Genomic DNA, 7,666 nt, shown 5'->3' on the forward strand with positions numbered 1-7,666 from the left:
TTCGATCCAATTTGATATGTGCAACCAATGTGCAACCATGTGTAACACGCTTTCGTTAGAATGTATGCCAATATAAAATTTTCAGATACAATTTACTAAAAAGGACGATGGTGACAATTGACAAGCAAATTTAGAATAAACCCCGCATTATTAAATAGTAGTTTAAATAGTAGCTTAGCTTAAAAGTTAAGCCTGTTTTTTTTATTTAAATAAAACATAAACAAATCCTACAATTTTGTGGGGTTTTCGGTCCACCGCGTTGTGGCGCCTTCTGCGGTACATGCAAAATATTGTATTATAAATCATTAATGTTTACGGTTTTGCAGATGTGATTGGTTCCCTTTTTTGTCATTATTCACACATTGCATATCAGAAGCAAGTAACTGGAAACGCCAAACAAACAGCTATTTCTGGCCCATGACACATTTACAAGGCAGACATTTTTCTTTCTTATTAAACTTATTAAACTATTTAGCGTTTGAAATAGAAACGTATCTTGCAGCTCTGCTAGCAGGACTTTTATCAGAGACTTTGCTTTTATCGAGCGGATGTGAGTCTTCTAAAGGAACCGGAAATACATGAACGCACACAATTTTTTTTTGCGCGAAAGGTTCTGTTCGTTCTGCCACTTCATATGTAAAAATATTTGTATTATTAACCGTTCCCAGACAAAATAGACTACAAACTACAAGCATGGGCGAATATGATGAAATGTACGGGATTGAAGATCATTTTGAGCAACAGTTTGCTGGAAGTGATGGCTGAAATGGACTGTGAGTCAGACAGATGTGTATTTATCCACTCGCTGATAGTATTAATGCTAACTGCCTTTTCGTTTATAGCTAGTTTACAAAGCATTTAATGTGTCATTCCACCTTTTCAATTGTAATATCTATCTATTTCATAACTGTGACGAACATTTTGAAAGTGTTAAATTGCTTCGTGTTAGTGTCAAAGTATGGATGCACGATACATCAGTTTCAGCCAATGTTTACACTATTGGCATTCTACATTGGAGTAGCTATGATATCATGGCTTATATTTTGAACTAGTTATGACTAGTATAATTTTTAACCAAGTATACTACGTTTGGAGGACATGTTACAACATAATAAACATTGTTTCAATGCTTGATTTAAGTTCAGATGAGACCCCTGCGTGACTGCTGTGTGCATTTGCAACTTCCCTCTTTGATTTGTAACTAGTAGCACCCAATAAACAAGCAATTTGTTTTCTAGAGCAAATCGTTTTCCTAAAAATTGTACAGCTGTACTAAGTTGTGATTTATTTTTATTTTTTTCACCAAATAGTTTAATTTTTGTTGAGGAGTGTTAGTTATTCATGTTTTTGAAATAGAAATTACAGTTGATTTTCAATATAGCTAAATAAATAATTCTGATAGAAAGGAATAGCCAGCATCATCAAATCACTACCAATCATGTTAACATAAAATGTAGCATTCTAAAATTCTGAGTCTATGTACTGATTATTATTGTCTCATGTGTGCCAAACATCATCCGCAGCCTGAAACTGAAATTTTGGTCAGATTTTACGAGTGAATGCACTTTCATGTATCTGCTATAAAAAAAGCTATAGGATGCTCCCTTGCTGTTTAGTGAATGACCTCCATTGTGCTATCTGCACTCAGAACTTCAGTTCGAAATGCACCTTATTTTCATCCTAACTCCATATAAAGCCTCTGAAAGCAACAGCTTTCAGCTTTCGGATGAATACATTTATTTTCAATGTGAAAATGCACTAAGTATACAGTACTGTGAAAAAGTATGATTTCTTCTGTTTTTGTGTATATCTCATACTAAATTGTTTCAGAAAATCTAACATATAACAAAGGCAATCTGAGTAAACACAACATACGTTTTTTAAATGATAATGTTATTTATTGAAGCAAAAAAGTTATCCAATACCATCTGCGCCTGTGTGAAACATTATCCAAAATCTATGAAACTGCATTCAGAATGGGGTTCATCTGGACAAGACACACCCAGGTCTGATTACTGCCAGCCCTGTTCAATCAAATCAACACTTAAATATACAATTTTTAGCAGCATGAAGTTGGCTAAAAGTTCTCACTCAGTACCACACTATGCCAAGGCTGAAAGAAATTCCAGACATGAGGGAAAAGGTGATTGAAATACATCAGTCTGGGAAGGGTTACAAAGCTATTTCAAATGCTCTGGGACTCCAAAGAACCACATTGAAAGCCGTTATTGCCAAATGGAGAAAACTTGGCACAGTAGTGAATCTCCCCAAAAGTGGCCAACCTTCTAAAATTCCTTCTAAAATTGCACAGCGACAGCCCATCCAGGAAGTCACAAAAAAGCCAAGGACAACATCCAAGGAACTGCAGGCCTCTCTCGCATCAATAAATGTCACTGTTCTTGACTCCACTATCAGAAATACACTGGTCAAAAATGCCATCTCTGGAAGAGCGGCGAGGCGAAAACAACTGCTAGCCCAGAAGACCATTAAGGCTCATCTGAATTTTACCAAAACACACCTTGATAATCCTCAAACCTTTTGGGAGAATGTTCTGTGGATTGATGAGTTGAAGGTGGAACTGTTTGGAAGACAGGTGTCCCGTTACATCTGGCATAAATCAAACACAGAATTCCACAAAAAGAACATCTTATCTATGGTCAAGCATGGAGGTGGTAGTGTGATGGTGTGGGGATGCTTTGCTTCTTCAGGGCCAGGGTGACTTGCAATAATTGAGGGGAAAAATAATTCTGCTCTATACCAGAAAATGTCTGATTATCAAATAGAAATATTTTTTACAGCACTGTATAGAAATACATTTACTAATGTTAATGAATAGAACCTATTGCACAGTGATAATATTTATTCAAAGTAACTAACATGTTTTTTCAAGTTTTGAGGGAATAAGGTCCTTTTTTTCCACATATGTGGACATCATGTGTATCACTGCGCTGACATGTGGAAAATATATGGATTTTTTAAAGCAGCATATCAAACTAGACATGCCATTCTACAACCAAACAGGCTTCAATCAAAAACTTAGTGGGTTCTTACCAGAGTCACATTTCTTGGCGCTGTGCCTGTAGAAGCGCTTCACGGAAATCAACGTCATGTTGCTGTGTCACATGACTCTGTGCGCTTGAAGTTTAACCCTTAAATGCCAGTGTAGAGTCTTATGAACAGCATTTAGTCTGTTTAAATTAATTGAAAATATGCGTTGTGTATAGCGAAGCCAAAATACAATGTCCACATGTGGACGCTGGTTCTCATAGATAAGTTAATCATATACTGTTCTATTTCGAAGATAAATAGAAAACAATGTGTGAAGTTTTTAATCAGCCAAAATAATAAATGTATAATATAGGCATTGTTGACTATAACACGACAAAATAATAATAAATAAAACATTGGTTGTGGTATTTGCCAAAAATTCTATATTGGTGATATTAGTGGACAAGCAGCTTTGCAGGAGTCACCAAATAGGGTCACTGCAGCAAGACGCCATGCCCAGAAACGCCCGCCCGCAATCGGAGATTACATCACTGTAACAGACTCCACGGGGAGCAGAGTCTATCTTAGCAAGGAAGAGGATAAGGTTTGTGACCCCACAAACCCTTTCAAACAAACAATTGTAATGGATAAAGTTTGTTTTATGAGTTGCATTTTCTAATTTCATAGGTGCCAGACCCAACAGGCTTCCGTAACTCACTGAATGGACTAGGACTGATGCTGTTTCCATAGAAGTGCTGAAAGAACAAATTGCAGAGAGAGTAAGAATGTGTGCATGCATGCACAAACAAAGTTCACCCAAATAGCTCACCCAATATGAAAGTAATTTCCTCACCCTCAGTCTATCCCAGATGTGTATGACTTTCTTCTGTAGAATAATAATAGTAGATGACTCTAGGTGGTATAATTAAACTTTAAATTATTATCGCCAAGGAGACTGCTGATGTCAAGATTTATAGTGAAAGAGGAGTTTTATTTTGGTCCGTTCTCACCCAAAACCAATTGTGTCAATTCAGAAGTCATGGATGTAAAACACTGGAGTTGTATGGATTTCTTTTATGCTGATTTTATATGCTTTTTGGAGCTTAAACATTTTGGTCACCATTTACTTGTATTAAATAGACCTACAGTGTTGATATATTCTTTTAAATATCTTGATTCTTGAAAAGTTCAGCAGAAGAAAGTCATACACATCTGGGATGGCAAGAGGGTGAATAAAAGGTGAGAGAAATTTCATTTTTGGGTAAACCACTCCTTTTTAAATAGTGATAATAGGGAAATCTGTAAAAAAAAATTTACCTTTTTTTTTTTTTTTTTTGGTTCCATCGACAAGTGGTTGAAGAATCTAAAAAAACTGACAGCTGCTGAATAGGTACATTTGATCAGTTACTTATGTTGTGTATTGCACAATTATGATTTTAGATCGTAATTCAATGCAAGATACAATTAATTTGACAATACAGATTTTATTTTGTTTAAGGGAAAACACCAGCCACCTGAAACAATTTTTTTTGATGAAACAAATGGCAAGATATAGGTATAGCTCATGGCATAATGACAATTATAGTATTGTAATGTCAAAAGAAATAAAATAGTACAGTTTTTGTTATAAAATAGTATTTGGTTGTTGTAGTAGTGTAATATATACTGAACATCCACTTTATTAGCAATTGCTTTTCGTACCAAATCTTTATGCTATGCTTGGTTACAATTGGTTTTTGAGCCCAACGATATCAACATTTGTGTTTTCCACTGGTATCTGGAATACTGATTTCATCTTTTTAGTCTTGAGTTTTTCACCAAACAAAGAAAGAAAAACATCTTGTTTTGTGACTAGGTTAATAGGAATGCATTTTTTTAAAAAATTCAAACCGATATATCGGCCTACATCTAACACAGAATGTAATATCGCTTTCTGATAAATATACACCCCTTATTTTTTTTTATTTTTTCATTAAATTATATTGCTGAAAGTAGCCAGAGGACTTTTTAAAAATATTTATCTTTAGCATTCTATGGGACGTTTTAACTTAAGGACAGGATACAAGGCATGTTTATTTAAATGGTGGACGTGTTTTATAAAATTATTATTATTATTATTTTTTTAAATGTGTGTTTTTAATAAGACAAGAAAATATCATAAAAAACATTATATTATTTTGTTGTATTTTTTTTAAATTGCAATGCTAGATTTTTTTACATTGAAGTCTATTTACCTGTAAGGGGGAAGGGGAATAAGGTAAAGGAGGAATAGGGAATCCACCCAATTATAAAAGTTTCTAAGGATATGTTCTAATCTTAGTTATTATTAAATTTGACTTAACATTTAATCATCATATTTAACTCCATTTTATATTGTACTCATTCATTTGGATTCCTGTTGCTTAGAGAGTCTTACGCCAGCAGTGTACACGGATCTCACGGTCACAAATATGCCAGTATTGGTCATTAAAACAGTACTTTACTAAATACTAATTAGGTGGCTGCTCACTCTTGCCCTTTTATCTAAAAATATTTAGTTTAGTGCCCTTAGATAGTAACATTATTTCTACCCAGAGGTCATGACCACTACATTTACAAAGATAGACCAACAATACCTAAGTTAATATAGCTTTATATAATCATGGCATAGTTTCCTATGTACACTTAGCTAGAAAATATTACTATAACCAGAGGTTTAGACTTCACCCTATTAAGGCTTGGTAGACAACTTCATGTTGTCCTAAATGGAAATTCCCTATCGAGCTTGTACTATCTTAAGTACACTTGAAATAATGCCAATTTGTTATTCGGAGCTCTAAAGTCTCAGTTGTGTTCCTCATGATCCACTCAGAACTGAGCTTTAGTCCGCTACTAACCTGGTCGTATATTTGCGGAAACATGGATTTAACGTAATCTACTAAAGGCAATAGTTTCAGAGTAAATCGGAATAAATTCAAATTATTAACAATTTATTTACCAGGTAAAATATTAAATTCATCAATTCCAATTAGACAATAAGTCCAATTTAGACATTTTATCAAAACATAAGAAATTCAAATAGCAATTACCTTGTAGAAACTACACACATCAATCTGTGCAGGAGATCTGAATGCAGATTCCCATTATTAAAATTACACAATGAGTGGGATCGTCTGACTAAAGAGAACCCCGATTTCTTTGTCATCTCTCCTTAAATACCAAGTGATTCTATTGTTATTTCAGATGTGTATGTTTGATGTTATCCAGGTTTTAGTTTACAATTTAGGGGTTTGAAGGTGGACCTTTGAAACTTGTGATTGAATAGATCTTTTTATGTTTACAAAGAATGCATTTAATCTGCATACAGAGATGCACTCTCTGTGAGACACCTGGGAGGGGTTATGCCTCTGAAAGAATGCAGTATTTTACTAAGTTCTTAAATCTTACTTATGATTTGACTTTGCTGAAAGAGAATGAGACTGTGTTACCAGTCAGTTACATTACAGAACAGGACAAGTCATTACTTGGTTTTAAGTGACTCTAAAATTACTTGAAGTGAGGTATGTAACTGCGTTTTATGGTCCTCGCTCAGTAGGGTGTATTTTGTCATGTGAAGATGTTCTTCTATGTGTGGTTTTATGACTTTATTCTCACAGAGTTGCATAGTTATGTCAGTGCAAGAAGCCTATAGTATCTTTTTTTTTAATTGACTGTCTTTCTTGTCAGTTATGTTCCAGCTCTGATGCCACTGAGACCGCAAGCTATTGACCTTTCCACAAACACTGCCCTCCTGCTTGGCTCAAAGATTGGCAGAGGTGAAGCATTACTTTAGGCCCTTTCACACCTACAGTCTTGGTACCTTTCCCTTAGTAACTTTCTAGATGACAACTGTTACGAGGAACGGAACACCTGAGGAAACTTTTCCCATTTCATTTGCACTCATAAAGTAACCAACATAGTGACATCATCTAATATCAACCATTATTATTCTGATGTTATTTGCATGCACATTTCAATAGCAACAACAACAAATTCAACAACACTGATGGAGGACGCCGAGATCAGAGCTGCACTTTTGTTTGTTTAGGGCTGTTTTATATGAACTTTGGCTGCATAGGAAAACGTAGGCTGCTGCCTTATCAGTTAATGGTTTAAACAACATTGTTTTTTGGATGAATGGAACTCTCTGAACACCTTATTTCATCCTGCCTTCATCCATCCTTGTACAGCCTCTGAATGCAACATTTTCCAGTTTTCTGATGCAGCTTGTGTCTTCAGGTTACGTGAAGCATCCATGCGTTGCTCCGTGTTGCAGCCAGAGTACGAGATGAGACGCAGTGGCAAAAACTCTGTTTAACTACGCAGCACATGCTGAACTCAGCGGACAACATGTTGAAAGTTCACTATAAATCTATTTATCAACACAATATTTTACAATAAAGGCTTTTATGACTCAACATAAATTATTGTACTGAAATACTTATTGACTAAATACATCTTGATGCAAATTAGCCATGCAGTAACAGGCATGCAATACTTCCCTCATGTACAGTGTACTAGATTAATGACAGTTTAATGTATTATAAAGTTAAATTACCCACTCTCGATAAGCATCTTATTGTTTATATCCATCATCCCAGGAAAAAGTTGATGTAGTAATCCAGAAATCATTTTTCTTTATAGTCAAACAGTAGATATC

The 7,666-nt window shown here is 34.9% G+C and overlaps 1 long non-coding RNA gene across 3 annotated transcripts; it reads left to right on the forward strand.

Annotated features, from left to right (window-relative positions):
• Window positions 1–614: 614 nt before the first annotated feature.
• LOC127651707 (uncharacterized) lies at window positions 615–7,418 on the forward strand. Of its 3 annotated transcripts, none has more exons than XR_007971605.1 (3): window positions 615–3,767; window positions 4,340–4,378; window positions 6,694–7,418. It is a non-coding gene; the product is annotated as an uncharacterized LOC127651707 (long non-coding RNA). The 3 variants fall into 3 exon arrangements; XR_007971604.1 differs by lacking the exon at window positions 4,340–4,378 and having other exon boundaries at window positions 615–3,592; window positions 3,676–3,767; XR_007971606.1 differs by lacking the exon at window positions 4,340–4,378 and having other exon boundaries at window positions 615–773; window positions 3,448–3,767.
• Window positions 7,419–7,666: the final 248 nt, after the last annotated feature.

This window comes from Xyrauchen texanus, chromosome 11, assembly GCF_025860055.1.
Source record: "Xyrauchen texanus isolate HMW12.3.18 chromosome 11, RBS_HiC_50CHRs, whole genome shotgun sequence".
Lineage (NCBI taxonomy): Eukaryota > Metazoa > Chordata > Actinopteri > Cypriniformes > Catostomidae > Xyrauchen > Xyrauchen texanus.